General features: G+C 46.3%; 1 protein-coding gene and 1 long non-coding RNA gene across 7 annotated transcripts in view; one reads left to right on the top strand and one right to left on the bottom strand.

The window, feature by feature from the left end:
• The window catches only part of NTM (neurotrimin), a 941546-nt gene that overhangs the window by 490598 nt on the left and 435955 nt on the right, over window positions 1-14993 (top strand). The window lies entirely within an intron of this gene.
• Window positions 5895-12330, bottom strand: LOC309667931. Its single transcript, XR_014268003.1, has 2 exons — window positions 8120-12330; window positions 5895-7708 (listed from the first exon to the last, which is right to left on the bottom strand). It is a non-coding gene; the product is annotated as an uncharacterized lncRNA (long non-coding RNA).

The following is a 14993-nucleotide window of genomic DNA, read 5'->3' as shown; positions in this document are numbered from 1 at the left end:
AAGGGGGTTAATAGGAAACGTGTGTGGGGGGGAACCAGGTTGTCTTCCGGGTTCTTCTGGAATGAGCAGGGCATGGTGTGTACAGTTGCCAGGATGGAGCGCAGGACGCAGATGGGCAGGAAGAAGGACCATCCTCTCTCCTCCCAGGCCTCTTGGACTGGGGAGCAGAGGGTCGGAGGGAATTGCAGGATCAATTAGCAGTCTGCAAGCAAATTAACCAGCAGATTAACTTTTCAGATGTCCAACTGTTTGTCCTCTCAAATCCTGCAGTCCTACCCGTCTGCTGTTTCCACTTTGCAGTAGTGCTGGGGAAAAAGTGCGATTCAACTTCAATTCCAGGTCCTGCCCGAGAGCAGACCTCAGAGGCTGGAGAGCACAGAGAGGGAAGAGCAGGAGGCCAGGCGGGCTGGAGCGGAAATCTGTGCATTTGCAGCCGGGGCGTGAAAGAGGGAAAGAGCCGGGCTTGTGTGTGCATGCGTCTACATGTGTGTGTCTGTGTGCGCATCTGTGTCTGTTCTGTCTGTGTGTGTCTGTGTGTATGTGCATCTCTGTTTGTATGTGTGTCTGTGTCTGTGGCTCTCTAGGTGCACCTGTGTGTGTGTGTGTATATGTTTGTGTTTGTCTGTGTGCGCATCTGTGTCTGTGTGTGTCTGTGGCTCTGTGGATGGGGTGTGGGGTGAGATGGGCAGGGGATGGGTGTGGTGGGTGAGGGAGTGTTGAGGGCACACAATGAAGATTTTACACGTGCCCAGAGGCCACAGGATCCCACACCAGCAGATGGTGCTGTAGGCACAAGTTTGAAGGAGGCGAGGCCGTGGGTTGCTGGAGACCTGAAGGCAACGATGGTGTTGAATGCAGGAGTTAAGGAAAGATCACACCCCATCTGCACGGAGAGCCTGGAGCATGAGGAAGACTTGAACACACCTAGCAGCGCTGTTTCTCCACTAAGGAGCCCGTGTGGTTTAACTCGCTGATTGAATTGCCTGCACTAAGTGACCTTTTGTTCCGACCTCACCGGCCCTCCTCGACCACCTAGAATGAGAACCTTTCAGCCTGAGAGCACCTTGGAGTGTAGGGTGCCCATGGCTTCACAGATGAGGTCGTGGGGATGCGTTACCTGGGCTCCCTCTCTCTCACCCTTCCCCTCTAGTCCTTTTCTCAGCCAGGTTTTGTCAAAGCATCTCTCCCATCTCTTCCTCCCTCCCCTCCGGGAAAGTCCTTCATTACCTCCTGGAACCTCATCTAATTCTCTCCGAGTGGGGTCTCTGCCCACAGTCTCTCCCACGCTCCTCCATCTTGCCCGCTGCCAGCAGGCTAATCTTCCCCAGGTGCAGCTCTGATTCTACCTGTGGCCCCGGCACCTCAGCCATCTCCACTGCCAGCGCAGCCTCAGCCTGGAAACAACATGCCTTCTCAGCCGGCTGCTGCCACCTCTTCACCCTGCTCATTCCAGAGCCAGGCTGAGCCCCTCCTCCTATTCCTACGCTCACCTGAGCTCTGTCGGTCTCTCCATCATCTTACTGTGTATGTCTTAATTTGTCCTTTGATTGCTATTTCGTTTCCAGATGCCCCAGTCTTCTCACATCTTCCCCTTCACGAGCTGCCTGCTCCACGAAGCATCCCATCCATTCCCGGCTCGGACCTCCCCAGGCCACCCTCTGGCCCTCTCTTCTGTAACTTGCCCTTTTCCCACATTGTGTGTGGTTCCTTGCCAACCTCACCCCTGCCGTGAAGGGCACTCACCTCCTATTGCCACAGCTGTTCTACATGGGAACTCAGTAGAGCTTATGGACAGATTAATACAAACATTTGCCCTATTGATATGCTTTTCCTTAGCTAAGCTCTGATTTGAGGCGGTTGATGGCGGTCTTTCCCCCAGCCTGGAAACAGGAGACAAGAGACCCCAGTCTTTTCCACTGACTAGCTCCCCTCTGCCTTCAGTTCCCTCAACTCCCCACTAAGGGTATTAGTGGGGCTCAGTCGTTTGTGTTTTAACCTTCACCCTGTCCCCTCATGGCCGACAAGTCTTCCTCGCCCTCCCTCTCTCATCAGCGGTGGCTGAAAGAGGAAGGATGGGCTTCAGCTCCTGGCACAAGCTCTCACTACCTCCCCTCTCCTCCAGCTCACGTGAAAACCATTGCTTAAGAGGAAGAAAGTCCTTTCCAGGTCTGTCCCTATTGTGTAATTCTAGGATGACTCTTTCTACCCTTCGTAGCCTGACGATTTTTCTCTTCCCCTTCAGATGGGTGTAGAAGCAAACCAGGACCTGAGCTGACATCTGTTAATGTTCATGAGCTTCCCCAAGAAACTGGTCTATCCTTTCCTTGCTCATCTTTTGAACCAAATAAAATTTAAAGTGATTTCATATGGCTTAGTTGGTGCCAGCTTTCAGACTCCCAAATGCTATTTCTGAAAATTTATGCTCTCATTTATTTTATTCTTAGTAAGATTATAGACTTTTAGAAACAGAAGGCTCCTTCAGTGATAATTTAGAAGACTTAATTGTGGATCTCAAGTCAGCTGCCACTGTCACATCCCTTCTCTCTTGTCCGTGTCCTTTCTTATCCAAGATAGCTCCTGGAATTCCTGTTGGGATGAGGGTGAACTCCAAGGCCTTGCCTTGGCCATCCGGCTCTGAACCATCACTACAATATGAGCACTGCCGTCCAGTCTCACCGATCTCCCCTAAACCTGAAGGATCTTTGTCATTGCTACAGCTTTAGATCAGCTGGCATTTGCTGATTACTATATGCTGTGCAGAAGTCACATTTGATTCACACCACAACTCTGCAAAGTAGATACCAATCTCACAAGAAGAGAGAACTGAGACATGCAAAGTTTAAGTAACTTGACTCATGTCCCCAGTCTTCAAGAGATGAGGCTAAGACATAAGCCTAGGAATTCTGACTATAGAAACTTTGCTTTTAACGAGTCCATGTTACTGCACTCTGGTGGAGCAAAACCCCAGAGGAGGGAAATATTTCCACAGTGAACCACAGCAGAAAGGGAGGGCATGGGCCTTGGGTGTAGACTGAGCTGAGTTGAATTCTGGTTTTACCGATTACTTGTTGTGTGATCTTGAGAGGGTTATTTTAACTTTTCTGAGCCTGTTTTTTTTTTTTAGCAAAATGGGCTAATCATGCTATTTCCAAAAAAATAGCACATTAACTGAAGTTCTCAGTGTGGAATATCTGGCAATGGTGCCTGGTGAAAACTAGGTATTCTCTGAGTGTCAGTTTCTTCCCTTTGAGTAGGAAGTTCAGAAGTCCTTGCTTTGCTTGGTGGATGCACCTGTCCTAGCTGGTGTTTCTCTGGAACTTAGCCCAGGATCTGATACCAGGCTGTGAGCCTGGTGGGGGAGGCTCCTCTTTAAGTAAAGCCCCTTTGTAGCTTTGAGCAGGACCTCACCATCCCCTCCCCACTGGAGTATGAGATACATTACCACCTCCAAGGTTCAAGCCCTTCTAGTTCCCTTGAACTTTCAAGGTGAGAAAGTGCTGATAGAAAGACACCAACTTGCAAAATTTAGAAGCTGATTCTCAGAGAGAAAATGATTGAAATAAAACCCTTTCAGCCCAGAGAATAGCATTTCTCTACCAGGAATGAACATCAGAAATAACCTGTGTGTACTGCCCAATATTTATATATATTTTAAAGATACCTTTGAGTCCCCACCCCACCGAATGCTACTCAATCATAATATTTGATGGAAACTCAGATCTGCAGTTTAAAAATATCCCTGTTTCAGAACCACTGTCCTGGGCCTGGTAGAAGGTGCTATGATGGGGCAATTTAAGTACCTGACCCACCTAAATACAGGATCTGCAAGCTGCCATCTACAGGGAGCAGATATAAGAAAGCCCATGAGAAGGCACTGTTATATATGTTATAAATCTGTAGCTAGAGTCAGTTTATTATCTGTTACTGCACGTGCCAAACGGTACCAAGAAAGAGTGTAGGTGATCATGTGAGCTGATTCCCTTATGTTTCAATCAGTGAGGACATTCGAACCAACATACGTGTCCCTCTCCGTCTTGGCAGCCCCAGAGCTACGTTTGAAGTTCACACTTGCTCTCGTTTGCCCAATCCAGGTGGTGCTGGATACGTTTCCTCCCTTGTTCATTTTAACTGGTTTGTGTTCCCGTTTTCATTTTTAGCTTTTCTGCTTTCTATATATTTTAACATCACAAGCTGTCTCAGACCCTTTTTCTAAGTAGGTGGAATATAAATCATGAGTAAATAAATAAAGCTACTGAGGCAATGAGTGACTTCTGAGAATGGGGAGGTATCACAGGCAGGCAGACACAGCAGGACTGGATAGCATTGTAATGGGCTTTTATACTTTGATGATAAAACTATAGCTATCAGCTATGAAATATGGCTTGCACATTGTTGCCTCTTGTATGTTTATTAATTGAGTTGTATAATCTTACATAAATAGCTTATCAATATGAATCCTTTGCATCTATGGGCTTGTTTTCTTGCAATTAATCCAAGGAGAAAGGGGCTAACAGTATTGCATCCTTGGTCTGTTCACCCCACCCTCCCCTCTGGATCTTGGCCCACACTGTGCTAGTCCTGTGGGGTATCCCGCCCTGGGTTCCCTGGGGGAGCCTTTCTCCTTTCTCTCTCTGCGTTTTCAACTATTGGTCCCCTAGGTCCTTCCTTTCTTATCACATACCCTGTCTTCTTCCTCTTGTTTCTCTGCTGCTTCGGCAGTTTCTCCCAATTAAGAATGAAGAGGTTCAGCCAATTTCAGTCCTAAAACCGGGAAAAACTGTCAGTGCCTTTAAGGGATTTCAAGGCTCCTCGTGAGGGCACGCCGTGTACACCTCCAGAACTCCCTTGGCACTTTCCCAAGCTTCATTCATTCTTCGGTGCCCCCGGACTGTGTGTTAGTGCACCTGACATCTTATTACCAAATCTTTCTCCACTGGGCACCCTTCCACCAAATCCCAGACCCCCTCCATCAAGAGTAGAGTAGATTCAGCAGATCGGGTGCAAATTATTCACAAACAGGTGAGAAAGCAAAGCTCAGGCACTTGCTCCGGCCCTCAACTAGCCCTGAGGCAGTCCTCCCTTAAATTTTCCTGGGGCTCCGCAGGATCTGCTTTCGGGTGGGAAGATTCAGAAAGATGATGCACAAGGAGAAATAGATATTGGCGTACTTAGGCATGTCCAGATTTGTCAGTTTCTCAAGGTCCTTCTTCCTTGTTTCATTTGTCTTGATTCCCTGAAAGGGCCAGTGACTTTCTCACGTATTGGCTGGTTCCACCCGGGTCTATGCTCATCAGTCCTCCTTTTCACGACAGCCCCCCTATTCGTATTATCAAATGGCTACTTACGTTTTCTGGTTTTCCTTGTCAAATTTTGATACATTTGAAAGTAACTCAATAAAGTTGCTATGCCTACGGGCCTGTGTGCAGGTGTAGTTGGAAGGATGGGGGCGATGCATGTAATGAGTACAGAATACAACTGCAGTATTTTAGAATATATCCTATTTATATTCTTCCGTCAGTGGACAGTGGCTCTATTGAAAGCTGGGACCATGAAGATCTTATTAATGAATTATGCTTGGGGATTGGGCCAGATTTAAAGCGGGCAGGAGTGGCACTCAAAACCGTAACAGAATGTTTAGCGTGATGTCTTGGTGGTTGCTTCAGTGTGAAGAGATTTCAGAGACAAAGGCCTTCTTGGTCTTACCTAGGCGCCCGCAGTTTATGTAAGTTGGGGAGGATGTGGTCCATCATACGCTCCTTCTGCATACAAATGGTGCCAGTGGCTTTGACTGACCCTCCAGCAAGACAAAGAATGGGAGCTGTGAACCCGTGGCAGGTGGCCTGCTATGTAGAATCATGTTTTTCATCCTGATTTTTTTTTTAATTAATTAATTTATTTATTTATTTTTGGCTGCGTTGGGTCTTCGTTTCTGTGCGAGGGCTTTCTCTAGTTGCGGCGAGCGGGGGCCACTCTTCATAACGGTGCGCAGGCCTCTCACTATCGCAGCCTCTCTTGTTGCGGAGCACAGGCTCCAGACGTGCAGGGTCAGGAGTTGTGGCTCACGGGCCTAGTAGCTCCGCGGCATGTGGGATCTTCCCAGACCAGGGCTCAAACCCGTGTCCCCTGCACTGGCAGGCAGATTCTCAACCACTGCGCCACCAGGGAAGCCCTTCATCCTGATTTTAAGGGAGTCTTTCGAAATAAATCATTTTCATCATGACATTTAGTTTTCAAATCACCATTACTAAAAGCAAAAATGACAGTATCAGCAGTAAAATAACAGTAAGCTCTTCTCCATTAAATAAATAGTGCTAAGAATTATAGGAAGAAAATTAAATCTAGAATTCTATATAATTAACTGTTCAAGTTTCTTAGTTATGACATTCAAATCTTATAGGTCCTGATTTTGAGGGTTGTAGCTATCGTTACTACTTTGCTACTTCTTGTGCATTCTGTTTGTTGGGTAGATCTTTCTCTATTCCTTCTAAAACTGCCTGCGTTATAGTATAATACTCTAAACTAGTTTATATAAATATAAGGAATACTTGGGATCTTTTTGGTTTGGCCTATCAAAGTCACCAAATGATCGATCAAGGCCTTAATTCTTGCCAAAGTTCTCCTTCTGATCCAGGAAAAGGATCACAACATCGCTTCCCAATCCCAGTTTGGATTTTCTCTACCAGGGATAGAGCTGCAAAATGAGAAACTTTTGTTGTGAATCGTGACTGAAGAAAACTTTTGCAGCTGTTACTTCTGCAAAGGATGAACTCAGTGGGGCAAGCGCTGGGTTCCCTTTCCTGATGTCCCTTTGTATCTTAGGACCCAGTGGGGCAGCATGAGCAAGACTTTGAGCTCCAGCAGAATCCATGCCTCATCCTGTGTTCTCTACTGGTTAGCTGTGGGTTAGAAAAATTACCAAACCTCCCTGAGGTTTGTTCATGATGCATAAAATGGGAGTGATACTTTCTCCTTTACAAGTTTTCTCATTACCATCCACTCTTTCCCACTGAACGAAAAACCCTGATTTCTTAGTCTCATATGTTGGCCTTCCTAGAAACATTTTATGTAAAGAAAAAGAAATTGAATATAATAGCTTATAGCATCTGTTAGGTCCTTGAGGGCAGAATCTGTGATTTGTCCCTTAGCTCTGTCTTACCAAGCCAAGGACCTGGTATATAAGACAGAGGCCCTGAATTGATTTTGGAATGAATGAACCTATAATAATACAAAAACTCTCCTGTCCCGTGTCTCTCAGCCCAGCACTGTTGAGGTTGCTGTTATAATAGAAGTAGAATGGATAGTAAATCAGGGATGCTTTTTGTAGGACTGTGAAACGTGATGGATTTTAAGTTACAAGAAGGCAGAAGCAATCCTATATAGTTTGCTATTTACAGTGGCCTGTACATAACCTTGCACAATTAATCACATAATAAAGTCTTTGGATAATGATGGCACTGAAAATGATGATAAACCTCTCCTATGTGGTCTCCGATGGACAGTGTCCCAGAGATGGATATAGCCAGCTGTCTGAGAAAGATCTCTTACCCACTTCTTTGTCCTTTTGTTTATTATCTATTATTCCCTTTAGTGAAAGGCTTTCCAAGGGCTATTTTTTGGTTCATCCTCCTTTGGAGTCCAGAGAAGTGACTTCTTAAGAGGTCTGGAGGCAGAGGCAGGAAGGCAGCTAATAGGCAGGAGAAGAGGAGCCCTGTGTGAAGAGAGAATCAGGCCAAGGGATGACACTTGACAATTTTGTTTTGAACTTCTCTGTTATTTCCGGTAAAGCAATATCCTTGACATTTTCTTGTGGCATTTTAAAGGGGGAAGAAAGCAGATTTTTTTCTTTATCATCTTTTTTCCTTTTCTCCCTCTCCAAAGTGATTTATCTTGTCTTTCTCCAAAAGTCAACACTCCTCAACGTCTAGCAAACAGTGTGAGTGTTGTAGAAAGATGCACATGGGTGCCCCTCTGTGTGGGAGGTGTGTGTGTGTGTGTGTAGGCAACAGCTGGGACTCATAAGGCTGAGTACTGTCACATAAAGCTTGTGACAAAGATCCCAGTCACTAAACAAGCCACAGGGGTGCACGGTTAGAGGCCCACCCAGGTACGCTCCACTTACCTGCCACCTCGTTCAGACCGCCTGGCCTGTGGAGGACCCGCAGCCAATCCTGACGCTCTGGCTTGTCCTCAGGTGTCTTGCCCTGTGATCATGAAATGACCAATTAATTTTAATCTTAGCCCAAACCAAACAGAATTAGAGAAATCTGCTAGAGGAATAACACATGAGTCTTTCCAAAGCCAGAAGCAGGTCAAATCCTGCGACGAGGAATGTCGGGACATGGCCTGTTTTCATCCTCTCTCCGTGAACTAGAACCACGTTAAAGGGATATTACTAGGAGTGCAGCGTCAGCAGGAGCTGAGAAAGGCCTGGTTGTGTGAGTGAGACATCCTCCTGTGCTCCGTCTATAGGATGAAAACCGCTATGGTGATGCCAGAGGGGCCGTGTTAAGATGTAATGCAACAACATGTAAAGTGTGAAGTGCTGTATGAACACAAAGCTCAATGTTGATTGAACGCCAGCTCGCCAGATTGGGATCGTGCCTCACTCCCTGGTCTTCAGTGGCCGCTCTTCCGGAGGGCTCACGTCCTGCCTCCCCTGTTAATGATCTGTATCGGTCAGCGCTGCCTGCCAGCACTCACACGGACCCTCGCCACCTCGCTTTTCTCTTTGCTTGATCTGGGGCTTGCAAGGGGCAGGCTATCTTCAAGCTCACCTCCAGAAGGAATCTGGCCAGAATTCCTGACTCGCGAAAACCTCATAGGAAGGTTCTCAGATGCCAAAGCCTGCACTCAGAGACCCAGAGAGACGGCCGCTGGTACCTGCTGGCCCTGAGAGGGCCCTTCTGTGCTTCCCCTGGGGATGCAACAGCCACACAGCAGTAATGAAATACACCCATCCCAGGCATGCTTAAATCTCTTGCATCTCCACTTTCTTCTTTAAACGCTTACGGAATAAATGGAATTTATAACCAGAAACCATAAAATGTCTGATTTATTTCTCATCTTGATGACAATATTTAATAACTCGTGCATATTTTATCACATCTTTCTAATGCTCTATTGTGGAATTTTACTTAAAGGGATGATTCCGTCCTCTATATCGAACTATCTTCTGCACCAAAAGGGAAGAGCATCCTTTTGAGTAATGGGTACAGAGGTGATGGGGGGACGCCCAGCTCTCTTGCAGGCGGTTTGGGGAATCTCAGGTTCCCAGGGCAGGGCTAGCCTCTTCTCAAGTGGCGAGATTCTCAGGACACCTGTGGTGAGAGACAAGTCAGGGCTTCATCCACTTACAATGCCGGAAATTCTATGTTTAGAGATTGATTCCTTTGGGCCTTGGAGGCATTTCCTTTTCAAGTGTTCCCTATTCAAATTCTGATATCCTCAGAAAGAAAACTTGTTATCAGGGAGACTGGGGATTATGTAATAGGCAGACTGAAAGGAGCATCTTGTGAGAAGGAGGTACAGGGTAGTGGCTAGAGATGGGGAGAGGAAAAGATCTCAGGAGGAAAAAAGCAGAGGGTAGGACCAGAGTGGAATTGACATAGTTGGCCGCTTTGCTTGGTGGAATAGACTTATCCGGCTCCTCTGCTCCTGGGCTCAGAGTCTCCTGAAAGAGAGAAAGATGTGCCTGATAATGTGGCCCCATGACCCCTAATGACTCCAGCGTTTACCTCCCCCAAGCAAGAATTCTATCTTCCTTTGCAGCATGTACCCTCCCCATCAGGAGATCAGTATGATGCCCACGTAAACTTCCCAGCCAGGGAACTCCTTCACGAGTTGCCAATTGTCATAACAGTGTCTCTTGTTCCTTTCCTGCCCAGGATCTCCTCCAGGAACACACATTAAACTCAGTTGCCATCACTTACAGCCTCCTTCAGTGTGAGGCAGTTGCTTGTCCTTCTGTCTCTCGTGGCCTTATCAGATGTCAAGTGTATCCAGACCTTGCATTCTGAAGCACCCTGAACTGGCTCTGTCCCCCCTTTCTTTCTGACCAGTCCCAGGTGGTACATTCTTGGGAGGAATGTCACAGAAACAATGTTGCATTCTCAGTGCAACAGGTCAGGAAGCATGAGTCTACCATGTCCTACCTGAAGAGGCTAAACATGATTCCTTGTCAAATTGGTACCTTCCAGGGTTCTCCACTGTGTCAAAACCTTCCCTGGAAATAACACGAGAAAGACCACACTTAAGTCATCTTGACACCACACCCTACTCCCCCACCCCAGTCTTCAACACTCTTGCACTTACACTGAAGTAAGGTCAATGAGGTTAATTCAGCTACGTGTTTGCAAAATAGAGAGTTCCAGCAAGGTGGGAACGGGAACCATTCTTACCGGTCAGCTTAGTATCCTTGTGATATCTTAGGAGGACATGACAGGCTTTGATCTCAAAATATGTTCAATTTTATTTTTCAAAAATATCTATTTGAAAAATATTTTTTTATTTTTCATCTTCTAAATCATAGAAAGAGGTTACTCCAGCTACTGGGAGTCTAAACTTTCCCAAAAAATCCTTGGCTCAAGGCATAGCTCTTCTCTTGCAGTCTTTTAAATAATCCTCCCAAATTCTTTTCTTCCCTTTAGATTCCATATATAGTCTTCTTAATGTTTCAATGGTCTGTGGCCTCAGAATCTTGAAAAACTGAAAGAATCATCTATGTTACAAAGGGCTCTTTTAGGATTTTTGTGTCTAGTGTTCGAGATTGTTTGTTTTTTTGGTTTTTGTTTGCTTTTTGCTTTTGCCACCTTTAAGAATTACAATAGAGGAGAAGAACAAGAGGACCAGAGAGCTAGAGACTGGAGACACAGGAAAACCAATTTCCCTCTTTCTACTCTGCTTTCCCATCCTCCCCCATCACGCACACACACACACACACACACACACACATGCACACACACATACACACACATAGATGCACACAGACATCTGGGCAAATCTCTAAATCTCTTCTAACCCAACAAACCACAAAACTCTCAATAAAGAGAACCAAGAGGACCAACTCTGAGAGTGACGGTTTCCCCCTTTCCTGAACCACTGCTGAAGCCTTAACGAGGCTTCAGCCCTTCCAGGCACCAGCTCTGGCAGCAGAACCCCCCGGCTGTGCTCAGTTCCACAGTCAGCAGACCTGGGTCTGATGCTAAATTATAGTCTAAAGAGGGAGAGGGCTAAGGGGGCAGATGATCACAGGCTATAAATACCTCCAAGGTAGCAATGCCAATAAGGGAAGGGAGTTATTCATTTGCTCAGCAGGTGCTGGACCAGGAGCAGTGGCTTGGAGCTGACGAAGAGAAAGTTTAGGCTGGGGATGAGCAGGAAAGCTCCTCACACAGAGGGGTCTAGATCTGTTGGCTCTCCAGATCCCAACACCTCTGAGAGCTGACTTAGCACAGACGCTTTGGGCCAGCCCTCTACCTTGTGATGAATCTCAGGGCACACAACGGACACATAACTCAGAGCTACTCAGCTTAGACCCCAACGCCACGTAACAGGCATAAAGCCTACACACGCCTCTCTTAGTTCCAACCCTTTTCATCTGAAAGCCACTCTCCACCCTCCTATCCTGGTCCTGATTCAGCCAGGTGTTTCTCTCTGGCATCCAAAGGACACTTTAATCACTGGTAGAAATTGGTCATCTACAGCCACCTGGCAGCCCGAACTAGTTCACTTCCCCGTGGGATTCCATACTCATAATCTATTCATTGTGGCCTTTTCCGCAGGCTTCTTTCTGCCCTAGGAAGTGTGCAGCCATAAAAGGCATCCATTAGTCATGAACTGGGTTTCCTGAGCCTGCATGGAACTTGTCAGGAATCTCCTTATTGAAAGGAATCAGTGTATCTCCACATGATCTGCTTTCCTATGCAGATATCCTGTATGTTTCCACTCTGATTTCACTACTGTCTCGTCTCCTAGGAAGGCCCTCACTCAGCTGTCCAGCTGAATTAAGTCTCTGTTGTTGGTTATCTGCTTTCCATCCAATAGTCCACATTAACACACACTGAGCACATGACAAGTTAAAACTATCCAAACATAGGCAAATATAATTTATTTTTAACCATCCTTGCTCTCAAGAGTTTGAGGAGGCACTGCAGTCATGGAAAGTACCTGGATTTGGAGTCAGAATCAGAGACCGGTCAGTTATTAACTCTAGGATCCTGGATAATTTACTTGATTCTGCTGAATTTCAGTTTTTGGATTAAAAAAAAAAAACTACCTAAAGAATAATTGTGAGATCTCATTACACATGTGTGCACACACACGCACATACACACACACCCAGCCTCTGACACAGGGCAGCCATCTTACTCCACATGTGTGCACACACATACACATGCACACACACACACCCAGCCTCTGACACAGGGCAGCCATCTCATTACACGTGTGCACACACACACACATACACACACACATACACATGCACATACACACACACCCAGCCTCTGACACAGGGCAGCCATCTCATTACACGTGTGCACACACACACACATACACACGCACATACACACACACCCAGCCTCTGACACAGGGCAGCCAATAGCAGCAGACACCAGTGTTGAAGGCATGTTGGCTATAGTGTACAAACAGCTAGTGTGCAACAGCATTTGCCTCCCCGTCTAAGAAAAATTGTATGTATAGTGATTCACTTGGTTATAAAGCAGAAACTAACACACCATTGTAAAGCAATTATACTCCAATAAAGATGTTAAAAAAAATAAAAAAGAAAAAAAAAGAAAAATTGAAAAAAGGCACTGAGCAAGTTTAGAGGAGAGAAGGATTATCCCCAAACTTCTTTTAGGGAGGACCAAGAAGGCTTTAGGATAGTCCTGTTTTCATCCTGTGATTCATTTCTTACCAATCACCGAACACCTGGTCTATGTACCTTCAATGCCGGTGAAGGGGTGATACAACAGGTGAAAGGTAGGACCCACCTACACCCTCAAAGAGACAGGTCTGTGAGATGAATGGCGATTCAAAGGGCATACGCTACACTGTGCAGGGCGGGCAGCTGTGGGGTGTGGCCGAATGGGGCGCTACCCCCATCTCCACCACTAGCAGAGAACAATTTCACACAGCTTTCTTACCTTCACCTAACATGAATTAGTTGGGATTTAGAAGATTGGATGAGATCCAGGAAAGCTTCAGAGAGGAAGGGTACATCCCAACAAAGTGCCTGAGAGAACGTCTTGCCTGTAGGGGAAGCATAACATTACATTACGCTACACATAAGGGTTCTCCAGAAAGAGCTAGCAGCATGTGTGTGTTTGTGTGTGTACACGCTGGGATGTGTATGTAGAGAGAGAGAGGTTTACTTCAAAAAACTGGCTCACAGGACAGTAGAGTCAAGTTCACAGCAGGGCAGGAAACCAGGCAGGGTCAATGCTGCTGTTTGAGTCTGAAGGCTGCCTCCTGGCAGAATCCTGTCCTCCTCGGGGGAACGCAGTCTTTCCCTAGCAAAGCCTTCAACCGAGTGCATGAGGCCCACCCATGCTATGGAGGGTAATCTGTCCTACTCAACGTCTACTGATTTCATCTCATCTGAAAGCTACCTCCACAGAACCGTCTAGCCTAATGTTTGCCCAAATGTCTGGGTGCTGTAGCTTGGCCAAATTGACACACAACACTAACTAACCTGACATCCGGGAGTGTGTCACTTCATGACACACACGGTTAATACGCTCCCTTCCCTCCTAGAGCATCTCACAGACAGTGGGGTTTGGACTGAGCCTGGCATAAGAGGGGAGAACGGAGGGGAAAGACAATTCACAACTGAGATGAGGGAGTGCACGTCTGCAGAATAGAGAAGAAACGGGAGCAGATATTCTCTGCGAATTTGTGATGGAGGCCGAGGCAGGTGATTCTGAGCCTAATTACAGAGAGCCATGAAGGCCACATTGGAAAGTGTAAGTTTGATGCAATGAGAAACTGATAAGAGTCACGACTTTCATTTTATTCCTTCTTGTTTTTATTCCTTCTTGTTTGTCCTAAGAGAACAGAGAATGGATCAGAAAAGTTCAAGACAGTCGCGAGGTCAGGCTCTATTAAAGGCATGAAAGCCATACTCCCTGGGACAGCAAACATATAGAGAATCCTGGTACACACCCCTCCTGAGGATGGGAAAGGTGGCACTGCCCACTCCTCAGCCTCACGCCCAGGAAGCGGCCAAGGCAGCCCCCGTAAAGGAGAGAATCAGGGGCTTCTCTTTGGTGTTTCCTGCTTGTCAAGACCTACACATCAGCATGTAACCTTTTCGTGCCAACTACAGCGCATCTCACACAATTAAAAAGGAAAAGTCAAAGCATTAATATCTTGTATTCAAAGGTCATGATATCTCCATCCACATTTCCAAAGCTGGTGATAGAGGGCTCGGGGGCCGTCCCACCATAAAATCCAAAGACAGATCACAGGCCGACACATTCCCTCTCAAGGCTTTGGCTCCACCATGGCCAGATCCTCAGAGACCCTGGAATTATGATCACGTTCACAGAGTCTGAGAACAGAGAAAGAACAAAGCCGCACCTAGTATGTTCCCATCATTGTTCTGATGCAGGAACCGGAGTCTAGAGGGAAGAGATTTTCTCTGTGTGACGCACTAATTTGTGAAAGAATTAAAACTAGAACTCAGTTTTATGACCCCAGACAGGTACACTTTCTCTTTGGCTTATGTTAGAAATCCAGTGTCTGAAACATGAAAGCAGAGGGTGGTAGGAGAAGATGACAAACTAGTGCCAAAGGGAGGTCCCTTTCCCCACCTTCTCTTCCAAGATGCTGAGCTGTGATTGATTTTCGAGGTCATATAACATTAAAAATATAAAACTCATTTTCACAGCAAAAGAAGAGACAGGGCAGCCTCATAATCTTTGTACGTGGGAATGACCTGCTACCCACAGGCAGACGATATAGAATGAGGAGGAGTCTTACCTCTAATTAAA

The sequence above is a fragment of the Balaenoptera physalus genome (assembly GCF_965194825.1).
Source record: "Balaenoptera physalus genome assembly, chromosome: 10".
Lineage (NCBI taxonomy): Eukaryota > Metazoa > Chordata > Mammalia > Artiodactyla > Balaenopteridae > Balaenoptera > Balaenoptera physalus.
This window is presented reverse-complemented; position numbering and strand designations above follow the sequence as displayed.